General features: G+C 50.3%; 1 protein-coding gene across 1 annotated transcript in view; it reads left to right on the top strand.

Moving 5' to 3' along the window:
• MICU2 (mitochondrial calcium uptake 2) overlaps positions 1-15,536 on the top strand; it is a 1,429,299-nt gene that overhangs the window by 516,981 nt on the left and 896,782 nt on the right. The gene's annotated exons all lie outside the window — the stretch shown is intronic.

The raw sequence follows: 15,536 nt of genomic DNA, 5'->3' as shown, positions 1-15,536 counted from the left end.
CGGTTAGGAGCCGAATAATGTTTAAGGCCCTGTGTATCACTTACAGGGCACTTAATGACAAGGGCCCACAGTTCCTTAGAACATCTTTCTGCCCGCTTGATCATCCAAGAACACTCCGCTCCTCGTCGGCATATATGCTGAGAGTCCCTCGAACAAAAAAGGTTACATGGGGTGACAGGTGTTTCACTATTTCTTCATCCAAACTCTGGAACACACTGCCCCTCGACATTAAAACTGCCCCAACCCTCCTCAGTTTCAGGAAGAAACTGAAAACTTGGCTCTTCCCAGCTTAACTTATCACCTCAGCAATGGTTCGGTATCCTAGCGCCGAGACACCCACGGGTATTTGCGCGCTCTAAAAATGGCACAAACATAAACAAACAAACATAAACACACACAACCACACGCCACACACACACACTACATGCAACCACACACACACACAACCACACACACACACAACCACACACACACACAACCACACACACACACAACCACACACACACACACAACCACACAACCACACACACAACCACACACACACACACAACCACACACACACACACACAACCACACACACACACACACAACCACACACACACAACCACACACACAACCACACACCCACACACACATCCACACACACACATCCACACACACACATCCACACACACATCCACACACACACACACATCCACACACACATCCACACACACACACATCCACACACACCCACACACATCCACACACATCCACACACACACATCCACACACACACACATCCACACACACACACATCCACACACACACACACACATCCACACACACATCCACACACACACAACCCCACACACAACCCCACACACAACCCCACACACAACCCCACACACAACCACACACACAACCCCACACACACAACCACACACAACCACAACTCCCCACACACACACCCAAACCCACACACAACCCCCCACACACAACCCCCCACACACACAACCCCCCACACACACAACCCCCAACACACACACAACCCCCAACACACACACAACCCCCCAACACACACAACCCCCCAACACACACACAACCCCCCAACACACACACAACCCCCCAACACACACACAACCCCCCACACGCACAACCCCCCACACGCACAACCCCCCACACGCACAACCCCCCACACGCACAACCCCCCACACGCACAACCCCCCACACGCACAACCCCCCACACGCACAACCCCCCACACGCACAACCCCCCACACGCACAACCCCCCACACGCACAACCCCCCACACGCACAACCCCCCACACGCACAACCCCCCACACGCACAACCCCCACACGCACACCCCCACACACGCACAACCCCACACACGCACACCCCCACACACACAACCCCACACACACAACCCCACACACACACACAACCCCACACACACACACAACCCCACACACACACAACGCCACACACACACAACGCCACACACACACAACGCCACACACACACAACGCCACACACACACAACGCCACACACACACAACGCCACACACACACAACCCCACACACACAACCCCACACACACACAACCCCACACACACACAACCCCACACACACACACAGCCCCACACACACACAACCCCACACACACACAACCCCACACACACACAGCCCCACACACACACAGCCCCACACACACAACCCCACACACACACAACCCCACACACACAACCCCACACACACAACCCCACACACACAACCCCACACACAACCACACACACAACCACACACACAACCACACACACAACCCCACACACACAACCACACACAACCACAACTCCCCACACACACACCCAAACCCACACACAACCCCCCACACACAACCCCCCCCACACACAACCCCCCCCACACACAACCCCCCCACACACAACCCCCCACACACACAACCCCCAACACACACACAACCCCCCACACACACACAACCCCCCAACACACACACAACCCCCCACACGCACAACCCCCCACACGCACAACCCCCCACACGCACAACTCCCCACACGCACAACCCCCCACACGCACAACCCCCCACACGCACAACCCCCCACACGCACAACCCCCCACACGCACAACCCCCCACACGCACAACCCCCCACACGCACAACCCCCCACACGCACAACCCCCCACACGCACAACCCCCCACACGCACAACCCCCCACACGCACAACCCCCCACACGCACAACCCCCCACACGCACAACCCCCCACACGCACAACCCCCCACACGCACAACCCCCACACACGCACACCCCCACACACGCACACCCCCACACACGCACACCCCCACACACGCACACCCCCACACACACACACACACCCCCACACACACAACCCCACACACACAACCCCACACACACACAGCCCCACACACACACAACCCCACACACACACAGCCCCACACACACACAGCCCCACACACACAACCCCACACACACACAACCCCACACACACACAACCCCACACACACACAACCCCACACACACACAACCACACACACACACAACCCCACACACACACAACCCCACACACACACAACCCCACACACACACAACCCCACACACACAACCACACACACACACACAAGCACACACACACACACAACCACACACACACACACAACCACACACACGCACACAACCACACACACGCACACAACCACACACACAACCAGACACACAACCACACACACACAACCTACCATACAACCACACACATACACACAAAACTACAGCCACACACACAACAAAAAGTTTTATGCACAATGTACTCTTAAAAATTCTGATTCCACCAGAATCCTAGTCCTCCACCCTGTTTTTTTTGCTGTCAGCTGTGAAAGAGACCAATATTGTCCCGTTTTTATTATTCTGTATCCTTGGTTCAATTCAGGGGTGCTTTTTTAACTTGTCTCTAGTTCATTGCGAATCTTACCATTACTAATTCAAATTGTGTTAGCTTTGGCTTATTTGCAATGCAAACTTTATCTCTATAAGTTGCTGTAACAAGCTGCAAGTCCGCTAGGGTAGCCCATTCATTTGCTAAATATTTTCCACATAAGGTTGCAAGGCCATAAAGTGGAGTATTCAGGGTTTTGAATAGTTTCTTGTTTTAAAATGTTACTCTCTCCTGCGCACCCCACTCCTGTACTAAGGTTACGAGTGACCTGGCACCTGCCTTTCAGAGGTTCTTGCATCCACCCAAGTCTGGCTTGGCACTAGGGCGTCCCAGCCTGGCACACACCGGATGATCTCCGCACCTCCTTCTAGACCCCAGCTCACTACTGCTTCTGGTCTCACTCACCCCTCACCTCCCTGGCACTCACCCTCCATCCCTCAGGCCTGGCAGCCACTCCTCGCACCTGGCACTCACCCTTCTCCTTCTCTGGCACTCAGCATTGACTGCGTGACACTCAACTGTCACCTCCCTAACACTCACCCATGTACCACCTGGCATTCACTACTCGCCCCCTTGGCCCTCACCCTTCACCTCCATGGCACGAGCCCTTCATCCCCTTGGCCTGGCAGCCACCCTTCACCCCTTGCACTCACCCTTCCCCTCCCTGGCACTCACCCTTGACCCTCCTGACTCTTGCGTCTCACCTCCATGGCACTCACCCTTCATCCCCCTGACCTGGCACTCAACCTTCACCTCCATGGCACTAGCCCTTCACCCTCCCGGCCTGGCAGCTACCCCTCGCCCCTGGCACTCATACTTCCCCCTTCTCTGCACTCATCCTTCCCCTCCCTGGCACTCACCCTTGACCGTCCTGACTCTTAGGTCTCATCTCCCTGACACTCAATCCTCACTCTCTGGCACTCACCTTTCACCCCCATGGCCTGACAGTCACCCTTTTCCCTCCTGGCATTCACTCCTCACCTCCCTGCCACTCACCCTTGACCCTCCTGACACTAGCCCGGTTTCCCCCAAGAACAGAAAATAACAAGCATTGGCATAGACAATAGATCTCGCCTTTGGGACCTTATAAGTGTTTAGCCATGCAACAGTTGACGTTGTTGCACCAAGGATATTGTGCTGCATAACTAAATACTTAGAAGGTCCCAAAAGCAAGACCTATTGGCTATGCCAATGCTTGTTTTTATTTAACAGTGTGCACTAGTGCTTTACTAGTAGTGATTTACTGTCGCTGCCCAACTTTAATCATATTTGTACCAAAGATTAGAACATTTGAGGGTCTTCAAAATGTCTATTGAAGGTGTAGTTGTGTAATAGGATTATCTCGATTTTTTTTCAATAACTTTTATCATTTTTTTGTTTGTGCTAAAAGATTATTTCCCATTCCTGAATGCCGTTTAAAGAATAGATTCCTGATCCACCTTTTCACTCGCCAAGCCCGCTTTAGGGCATAAATTGTTTAAGATGTCGCACACAGAGGTAGGGTTTTAAATGTTAATACCATCCCAATCTTCCCTATTCTTTAAGTCGGCGCAGTGGCACTTGTTGGAACTAGTTTTGATAAAGTCAGTCTCTTGGTGCCTTCTTGAGATTTACTTAGAAGATATTCTATGCCTCTTACTCAAAATAATGTTTATTTCATTCCACGATTCTCTTATTCCCTGAATTTGAAATCAAATCTATGCTTTTAAAAGCTAATTTTCATGTTTACAACTGCTAATACTTCTGTGTTATATTTGTTTCTTCAAAAATATGTTCTGTATAATATGTTGCTTTCCTGGGCTGCATTTAAGTGAAAGATTGAAGATTTCTAGGGACTTAACAGTACTGTAATTTCTGCATACACTAAAGTAATATTCTAGATCCTAATTAAAATGGTCACTTGGTTGCCATAGTCCTTGCTTTTAGTTTGATTACACTGTAAGTTCTGTCTTCATATTTCAGAAATGAAAAGATCTTACTTTTTCAGATTTTTTTCAGCTGTTTTCCTAATTTTCCTCAAATTTGAAATCATTATATGTTTGAAAGAAATGTTTATTCAAAATTTAAATCTTTTTGTAAATGACCAGCTTGTGTTTATTGGAATTAAACGTGCCAAGGCTTCCTCCAGGCTGATTATATTTTTGCCCATAAATGTCAATGTTTCAGTTTGCACTGTGACCCGAATAGTAGGTGCAGTCAATCAATCGATCAATCAGAGTACTTGTAAAGCGCGCTACTTACCCGTGAGGGTCTCAAGGCGCTGAGGGGAGGGCGGTGCCGCTACTGCTTGAAGAGCCAGGTCTTGAGGAGTCTTCTGAAGGCGAGTAGGTCTTGGGTCTGCCGTAGGTGGGTTGGGAGGGTGTTCCAGGTCTTGGCGGCGAGGTAGGAGAAGGATCTGCCGCCGGAGGTTGTTCGTTGGATGCGGGGGACAGCGGCGAGGGTGAGCCTGGCGGGGCGGAGCGGAGCTGGCGAGTGTGTGGAAGCTGAGTCTGCTGTTCAGGTAGGCTGGTCCGGCGTTGTGAATTGCTTTGTGTGTGTGGGTGAGGAGCTTGAAGGTGATCCTCTTGTCGACGGGGAGCCAGTGTAGGTCTCTCAGGTGGGGGGTGATGTGGCTGTGGCGGGGGACGCTGACGATCAGTCGGGCGGAGGCGTTTTGGATGCGTTGTAGTCGTTGTAGGTGTTTGGCTGGGATTCCTGCGTAGAGTGCATTGCCGTAGTCCAGTCTGCTGCTGACTAGGGCCTGTGTCCCCGTTCTTCTTTTTTCAGTCTGGATCCACTTGTAGATCCATTCGGAGCATGCGGAGGGTGTTGTATCAGGAGGAGACGGTGTTGACCTGTTTAGACATGGAGAGGGAGGAGTCCTAGGTTGCGTGCATGGTCGGTGGGTGTTGGTGCTCTTCCCAGTGTGGTCAGCCACCAGGAGTTGTCCCAGGCTGAAGGGTTGGGTCCGAGGATGAGGACCTCCGTCTTGTCCGAGTTCAGTTTCAGTTGAGCTGGATGTCGTCGGCGATGTTGAGGTCGTGCTGGCGGGCCACTTGTGCGAGGGGGGCCATGTAGACGCTGAACAGCGTCAGGCTGAGGGATGAGCCCTGGGGGACGCCGCAGATGATGTCGGTGGCTTCGGATCGGAAGGGGGCGGGAGGCGCATGCTCTGGGTTATGCCGGAGAGGAAGGACGTGGTCCAGTCAAGGGCCTTTTTTTGGATTCCGGCTTCTAGGAGGCGTGTCTTTAGAGTGCGATGGCAGACCGCGTCGTAGGCGGCGGTACAGGAGGATGAGCGCTGATGTTAATCCATTGTCTAGTTGACGCCTGATGTCGTCTGTGGTGGCGATGAGGGCTGTCTCGGTGCTGTAGTTTCGTCTGAACCCGGACTGGGACGGGTCCAAGATGTTGTTGTCTACCAGGTGGCGGGCCAGTTGCATGTTGACGATTTTCTCAATGACCTTTGCCGGGAACGGGAGCAGGGAGATGGGCCGGAAGTTCTTGAGGTCCTTGGGGTCCGCCTTGGGCTTCTTGAGGAGGGCGTTGATTTCGGTGTGCTTCCAGCTTTCTGGAAATGTCGCTGTGTCGAAGGAGATGTTGATGACCTTCTGTAGTTGGGGTGCGATGGCTGTGTCTGCTTTGTTGAATACGTGGTGTGGGCACGGGTTTGACGAAGATCCTGAGTGGATGGAGTTCAGTGACCTTGCGTGCCTCGTCGTCGTTGATGTTGGACCAGGAGGTCAGGCGGTTGGCGCTGGTGGTGTTCACAGGGGAGGTGGAGTCTGGCGTAGTCGGGTCGGTTGTGATGTTGAAGCGGTCATGGATGTCAGCGATCTTGCGGTGGAAGAAGATGGCTAGTGAGTCGCGCAGTTCTTGTGAGGACGGGATGTCGTTGGCGCTGGGGTTAGAGAGTTCCTTTACGATGCTGAAGAGCTCTTTGCTGTCGTGTGCGTTGTTATCCAGGCGGTCTTTGAAGGAGGAACTCTTGGCTAATTTGATGAGGTGGTGATGTCTGTGGGTGGCGTCCTTGTGGGCTACGTGGTTGTCCGGTGTGCGTTCGTGGAGCCATATCTTCTCCAGTTTCCGGCATGCGCATTTGGAGGTCTGGAGCTCGTCGGTGAATCAGGTGGCTCTCTTGCTGGTGTGGCTGTTTGAGGGTTTCTTGGGCGGGGCGAGGGTGTTGGCGCAGTCGTCAATCCACTGTCTGAGGTTGCGGGCTGCAGTGTCTGGGTTGGTGGGGTCGGGGGGTGGGTTCTGGGTGAGGCTGGTCTTTGGTGACTTTGCTCCAGCAGCGGCAAGGTAGCTGTTGGGTGCGGTGGTGCGTGGTTGATTTCTTAAAGGTGAAATGGATGCAGCGGTGGTCGGTCCAGTGGAGTGCGATGGTGTGGTCGAAGGCGACGTGGGTGCCCGTGGAGAAGACTAGGTCCAGCGTGTGACCGGCGGCGTGGGTGGGTGTGGTGACGAGCTGTCCTGAGGCCGAGGTTGGCGAGGTTGTCGATCAGGGTGGCGGAGTTATCGTCGTTGTTGTTCTCGAGGTGGAAGTTCAGGTCCCCGAGGAGGATGTAGTCCGTGGAGGCGAGTGCGTGGGTGCTGGCGAGGTCGGAGATGGAGTCGCTGAACTGAGACCAGGGTCCGGGGCGTCTGTAGATGAGTGTTCCTCTGACGGTGGTGTTGGGGTCGGTGTGGATCTGGAGGTGCAGGTGTTGGTCGGTGTTGAGGGTGTCGTCTGCGTGGGTGGCGACCTTGAGGGTAGACTTCTGGACAATGGCTATACCTCCTCCGATTCTGTTGGCGCGAACCCTGTGGGCGATCTTGTAGCCGTCCGGGATGGCTATGGCGATGTCGGGCGCCGAGGAGTCGTTCCACCAGGTCTCGGTCAGGAAGGCCACGTCTGGGGCGGAGGTGTCGAGCAGATCCCAGAGCTCGACGGCGTGTTTGAATGCGGAGCGGATGTTGAGGAGTATGCAGCGGAGGTGGTTGGGTCCAGTCCTTGGATGTTTGGTGGTTCTGTTGCAGGTGAAGCTGCAGGTGCGGCAGAAGGGTCCATGGGTCCGTTTCGGTGCGGCCTGGAAGCAGGTGTGGTTTCGACCGGCGTTGAGTGCGTGGAGGGTGCTGGCGTTGTAGCGGAGTTTGGTGTTGTGGTGTTCGCGGAGTCCAGGGAGTCTGGCGCTGAGCACTGTCCAGGCGCAGACGGGCGCAGCGTCCGGCATATATGGGGAGGTGGGAGGGAGGAGCAGCTGGGAGGCGGGAGCAGCGAGTGGGCAGGGGGTGGGGCCGCAGGGGGCACAGCGGCGGGGAGACCTTGGCACAGAGAGCAAAATTGGGCACAAAAGGGGGGGTAAAACGAGTGGCACAGATCAAAAAACGGGGCACAAGGAGGGGGAGACACTGACACAGAGAACAAAATGGGGCACAAAAAGGGGGAAAAAACTGTGGCACAGATCAAAAAACGGGGCACAAGGAGGGGAAGACACTGGCACAGAGAGCAAAATGGGGCACAGAAAGGAGGAAAAAACGAGTGGCACAGACCAAAAAAACGGGGCACATGGAGGGGGAGAGACTGGCACAGAAGCAAGGACGGAGGAGACTTGCAGTAGGCATTTTGATGATTTCCCAGTGCTTTCATTGCCTCCCAAGCAAGATAATTGTCTAAAGGATAAAAAAAATTCTGAATTTCCCTAAACATTTGTAAAAGGCATGAGAGGTACTGGCCGTTAAAAAAACACAATTTCCCTTGGCCTATTATTTTTCAGAGTGCCTTTTTTGACTGCTACTTTTAATTTTTCTACCCTGACACTTCAAAGGATATTCTCAGCCTTATTTATTTATTTTATTTATTTTAAAGGTTTTATATAGCGCTGGCTAGACCCGGAGGTATCAGAGCGCTTTACATGAGTACCAGATCATAATTGCAGGTTACATAGTTACAAAGGTTACATAGTTATTAGAGCCTGGTAGCATAGTTACAAGTAAGGTCGAGACAAACAAAAAGGACATATACGTGAAGGAAAGAGCAGGCAAGGGGAGCATTCCGGTGGGGAGGGGGGTAAGAGCAGGGGAAGTAGACAGAGAATGGAGGAGGGAAAGAAAAGGGGAGGGTGAGAGACAAAGCATGGAAAGAGGAGGGGGAGGGTGACGGGCACACAAATTTTCAATAGACGGATACTTAAAAAGAATAATGTAAATGCTAATAAATATTATAGGTATATCTTGAGTATGTTTTTTTTAATGTGATCACCCCCTTGCCTTTTTTTCTTATTAGTTTTACATGATTTGCATTGAAACACTTGAGCGCCCACAATTTTCTTAATATACCTCAGTACAAATGTAAATCTACCCAGCCTTGAGGAAGCTGTTGGCTGTTTTGAAAGAACCTTGTAAAGGAACAATAACTGAAGTAACAACAATAACTAAAGATTCTACCTTAAATCCTACCAAACCCTTTGTATTTTGTGATATACTAATGAATTAGTGGTTATTCCTAACATTTGTCCTTCAACCTATGTAATAAAGTGCCTTCTCTCTTAATATAGTTGCAGAAAGGTACAACTTTTTTAGGTGTTCCTCTACTTCGGCAGGATGCCTCATGCCTACTATTCTACTTTATCTCACTGGAACATAGGGAAACAAAAGGAAAAACAACACATCAATAAACTTTACTTATATCAGGCCTTAAGTAGAAGAGTTTGACTGATCTTACTGCCTCATAAAGCTGTGCTAACATGCATGCGCGTTTTGACAACAGACATGTTGCACGAGTCTTACTGACTAGCGTGTTAGGCCGCAGTGGTGACTATGGCTCAAATATCGGCTCTTATTATTTACTTGGACATGTTATAAGTTTGGACACCGACATCATATTGTCAGTTTATGTAAATGTACACATTTTTTAACTCCATTACCGAAAACAAAAGCTTGATATTTTCATTAAATCTAAACTGGTACCCTGAAATTCCTTGTTGTAATTTTTTTTAAGTAAACCCGTAGTGCCCAAAAATCAGTATGTAACTTTTGTTCGCTATTCACGTGTATTTTATCCACCTATAGATGAACCTGGTCTTGTATGCCCATTTATCACCATCTTAAGCCAGAGAAGCTGATCATGTGCCTGAATTTATCACTGTTATGCTAATAACATTATACCAGGGTTTGCCATCATCATGCCATAGATGACTTATAACACCATAAGTGGGGGTTGTTATGCCTTAGGTGCCCATATTATTCTCAGAAACACCACGTAATGAATATACATAAAATGCCTTAGAATTAACACTGTTATGCCATGGTCAACACACTAGAGTTGGGCACAAGAAACCATCAAATACCGCCACGAAGATTTCTGCAGCCATCGTGACAATTTGTAGGCCTGGTGGGTAGTTCATACCAGCAATAGAAAAACGTGTGACCCTTCAAACCTGAATCCAAAACAGACCTCTGCTCAGACGTACAGCATCAGTCAACCAGTGACTTGTGTGAGAGCTATTATTAAATGGTCACTGAGGTAGGGAGAGTCAGCGTGAAAGAACATCAAATTAACTACTTTAAACAAGCATTTACAATGCAACGGTCTCACCTTTGCAAAAGTTAGAGCTATTGGCATTGTAAATGATTAAAAATGTTTTTATGTGTTGGTTTTGAAAACAGATAAATAAATGGAATTTTCATTTACAATGCCAATAGCTTAATCTCTCGCAAAAGCGAGACCTATTGCATTCTCTCTCTCTCTCTCTCTCTCTCTCTCTCTCTCTCTCTCTCTCTCACACACACACACACACACACACACACACACACACACACACACACACACACACACACACACACACACACACACACACACACACACACACACACACACACACACACACACACACCCACACACACACACACACACACACATCCACACACACACATCCACACACACACAACCCCACACACACATCCACACACACACAACCCCACACACACACACATCCACACACACACATCCACACCAGGCGCGGTGCGTCCATTGGGGCGTAGGGGCGAAGCCCCACTAAGCCCCATGGACCCACCACGTCCTCACTAGAAGCCAAACACAATTATTTTTAAAAATCGCGCTATCTGCCGGCCGGGAACCGGGAGACACCCGACCTTCCCGGAGTGCGCAAGGGGGGGTGGGGGTGGGGGGGGGGGGGACGATCGGGCTGCTGCAGCTGCGCAAGTGTATTTTTGGGCACAAACATGCCCGCGCATGCGCAGATCGTTTTCTTGTGAATTCCCCCTTAGAGAGAGGACCAGGGGGTGGGCCGCAGCCCCCGGGGTTACACAGGGCGACTGGGCGAGGAGTCATAGTGCCCCCCCAGCCAATCCTGGCGCAGGATTGGCTGGTCACTACATAGCCCGGTTACATAACCCCTGACGGATAGCACGGCCGACTTTGGTGCTGGGAAACCAGGTTCGAGCCTCTTATCGAACCATAAAAATGTATACATGACTTACTTTGGTGTTAAATTAATAGATATTTTAAAAAACAAAAAAAAATGATGTTCCGACTAAGGTGTGAAATTGGTGTCGAATAAATACATGTTTTTAAAAACAATTAATATTAATCATGTATCATTGGTGCTGGAGTACAAGGTTCGAGACTGGTATTAAACACTGACAAGCTGTGTGCAAGTTATATGGTCATAACAATACATGAATGATGGATGCAGGATGGGTGGATGCATGAATGGATGCAGGATGAATGATGGGTGGATGAATGGATGGGTGGATGCATGAATGAATGATGGATGCAGGATGGATGCAGGATGGGTAGATGAATGAATGATGGATGCAGGATGGATGCAGGGTGGATGGATGGGTGCATGAATGCATGATGGATGGATGGATGGGTGGATGCAGGAATGGATGCAGGATGGATGATGGATGGGTGGATGAATGAATGAATGATGGATGCTGGATGGGTGGATGGATGGGTGGATGAATGAATGATGGATGCAGGATGGATGGATGGGTGCATGAATGAATGATGGGTGCATGAATGAATGATGGATGCAGGATGGGTGGATGGATGGGTGGATGGGTGGACACATGAATGGATGCAGGATGAATGATGGGTGGATGAATGGATGGGTGGATGCATGAATGAATGATGGATGCAGGATGGGTGGATGAATGAATGATGGATGCAGGGTGGATGCAGGGTGGATGCAGGGTGGATGGATGGGTGGATGAATGAATGATGGATGCAGGATGGATGGGTGCATGAATGAATGATGGGTGCATGAATGAATGATGGATGCAGGATGGGTGGATGGATGGGTGGATGGGTGGACACATGAATGGATGCAGGATGAATGATGGGTGGATGAATGGATGGGTGGATGCATGAATGAATGATGGATGCAGGATGGGTGGATGAATGAATGATGGATGCAGGATGGATGCAGGGTGGATGGATGGGTGCATGAATGAATGATGGGTGCATGGATGCAGGATGGGTGGATGGATGGGTGGATGGGTGGACACATGAATGGATGCAGGATGAATGATGGGTGGATGAATGGATGGGTGGATGCATGAATGAATGATGGATGCAGGATGGGTGGATGAATGAATGATGGATGCAGGATGGATGCAGGGTGGATGGATGGGTGCATGAATGAATGATGGATGCAGGATGGATGGGTGGATGCATGAATGGATGCAGGAATGGATGATGGATGGGTGAATGGATGGATGGGTGGGTGGATGGATGGATGCATGAATGAATGATGGATGGATGGATGGGTGGATGAATGAATGATGAATGCAGGATGGATGGGTGGATGGATGCATGAATGATGTATGGATGGATGCAAGGTGGTTCGGGCTCGCTGCGCTCGCTGCGGTGCAATATGCAAATTAGTTTACGCCCCACCACTTTCAAATGTCACCAGCCGCCCCTGATCCACACACACACAACCCCACACACAACCCCACACACAACCCCACACACAACCCCACACACAACCCCACACACAACCCCACACACAACCCCACACACAACCCCACACACAACCCCACACACAACCCCACACACAACCACACACACAACCCCACACACACAACCACACACAACCACATACACACAGAGCCACACACACCCACAGAGCAACACACACCCAGCCACACACACACACAGAGCCCCACACACACACAGCCACACACAGAGACACACACACAGAGCCCCACACACACACAGCACTTTACAGCTCGATGATGATGCTGGTGATCAAATAGAACCCTCATCTGACTATCTTCAAGAGGGGACGAGGAGCAAAACCAACGCAACGTGATTGATTCTTTTTGAAATGATAGTGATGAGCTAAAACGATAGCATGGAATGCACTGCCGACCGGACCTCAGCCAGCTTTGCTTGGGGGCAGCGCTGTCTGCCCTCCCCATGGCCGGCATGCTGGTGTTGCTGCTGACAGCCGTGCTGCTGGGGGGCGCCGGCTCATCTGCTGGCAGGTGCTGCTGCAGTGCATCACACGCTGAAATGGCGGCCAGAGATGCGGATCGTGAGCAGCAACTGGCAATGGTAGCAGGGTGAGTGATGGCCCCCACGCAGGACAGCAAGGAGGCTGTACTCACAGTTCCGGAGCATCCGAGTTGCGGTGTATAGGGCAGCATTCAGCTCATCGTAGGTCTCTGCTGATAGCCACGCTTGGATCAGGGGCGGGAGACAACAGTCGGTCTCTGCGGCCTGCGTGCATCGCAGACGCTCTTCTAGGCGGGCGGTGATGGTGATTAGGCTAGCCCCGACAGGAGTCAGGCAGTGCTTTAGGGGAGCCTCCGTCAGCCGCAGCGGCAGACATCCAGAGAGTCCCGGCTGCCCTGGGGGTCCGGGTCCGCCCGCGCCACAGAGCGGGGAGCGCCACCGGCATTGTTCACTTCAATGAGAAAGAAGTGTGTAAAACCACGTAGAAACAGGCCCAAAGGAAACACACCCCGGGTGTGTTTGATGCGAAGGGGAAACTGGACTGCAAAAATGACGAGAAGACGGGAGAGGGAAGAGGATGGCGGAGAGAGGGAAAGCGCTGCCTTTAATCTCTTAGCCCCGTCCCTTTCAAACTGGACGCCCGACTTCCTGCTGGCATGAAAGGTTCTTTATCTTCTTTATGGGGCCATCTGGACCCATAAAGAAGATAAGAAACCTTTTACTTCAGCAGTAAGTCAAGGAACCCAATCTGAAAAGGACGGGGCTAAAAGAGAAAGGAGAACGTCACTAGGTCCTCTTCTCCAATGGCTGGCCACCGTTTAGGAGGCCAGCCAATGGAGAAGAGGGGCGGGGCTTAACCTCACTAGTGATATTCTCTCTCTCATTAAATCTCGCCAGCGAGACTGCGCAAGCGCAGCCTTCGCAGGCTGAGACCTAAAAAGATCTTCACATTTCCTGCAACCGTAGTAAAATAGACTCTTTAGAACAGATGTATCCAGTGCAGTTCCAGAAGGGCATGATCCATGCCACATTTTCAGGCTAATCTTATAGGGTAAAATTGCACACAGTGAGCCTAAATAGAAATCATGTACATGTCCTGAAAAGATTTGCATGGATTCAGCCTTTCTGCATCTGCTCTGGGTAGTCATGCCACAGTGTGGTATCCAGGCTGCTGCATTTTGAAATCCTCTTATCCTGCCGATTAACCGGTCAGGGAAATGGTGATAGAGTATTGTAATAGTTAAGCATAGCCAAGTCAGTGCCCTGCAGGCAGGTTGACTTGAAACATGTTGGTAAAATACCAGGGATTTGTTATTTATGAGTAGACCTTGTTCATGCATCTTGATGGCGATCTAATATTACTTCATAAGTTGGTCGGAACTGCAGCAATGAAATGCCAAGGCACAATGCTACTGAGTGAAACACTGCACAACAGCTCAAGCCTGTCTTAAGGTCCGATTCGACTTGGCACTGAGTGACTTTACTAGATAATGCAGACGTGGTTCAATGTGGCTCTGAGCTATCTCTTCAGTTAAGAAAAGGTCTCCTTGTGATTAACAGCCTTATTCTATTATTTCTTCATTGTTTTATATTGTTTTGAAGAAAATGTAGTCTTATCTGTTGGATAGCTATAGATATCTTGCATATCCTCTTTAATAGATAGTTGCTCCATCTAGAATTACGGATTCATGCTTCCTCCTTTATTACCATATCTTTGTCAAAATGTGAAAATGACTTCCTAGTTGTGTCTACGAACTTTTTATTACCTAGTGAAAAACAGTCTGCTTCCGCTCGAAGCATTCTCTTATGGTTGAGCTTACAGGTATTACCAGTGTCGGGCCAAAATGGGTGAAGAAAACCTCATCTAGCCCTGATCATATACCTCTTTTTAAAGTAAACTTAGTACAGTCTGCCACTTGGTTTATTTTGTAAGTCTTCAGTTTTCAATATGTCTTTTCGAGAATGCAACTGTTCCTGTTTTCTGGCTACAAGCACTGAAGAGCAGAGTAAATCTCATTGTGACAGTAATTAATCTGTTAAAGCAGGATCCAGATTGAACTCCTAATCACCCAAGCATTCCCGCCTGCAAAATATCCAGAACCTGCACTCCAGGAAACACCTCACCTTAGCACGGTGCATTGGTTCA

This window comes from Lissotriton helveticus, chromosome 8, assembly GCF_964261635.1.
Source record: "Lissotriton helveticus chromosome 8, aLisHel1.1, whole genome shotgun sequence".
NCBI classification, from domain to species: Eukaryota; Metazoa; Chordata; class Amphibia; order Caudata; family Salamandridae; genus Lissotriton; species Lissotriton helveticus.
Note: the sequence above shows the minus strand (reverse complement) of the source record. Positions and strands in the feature narration are given on the sequence as shown.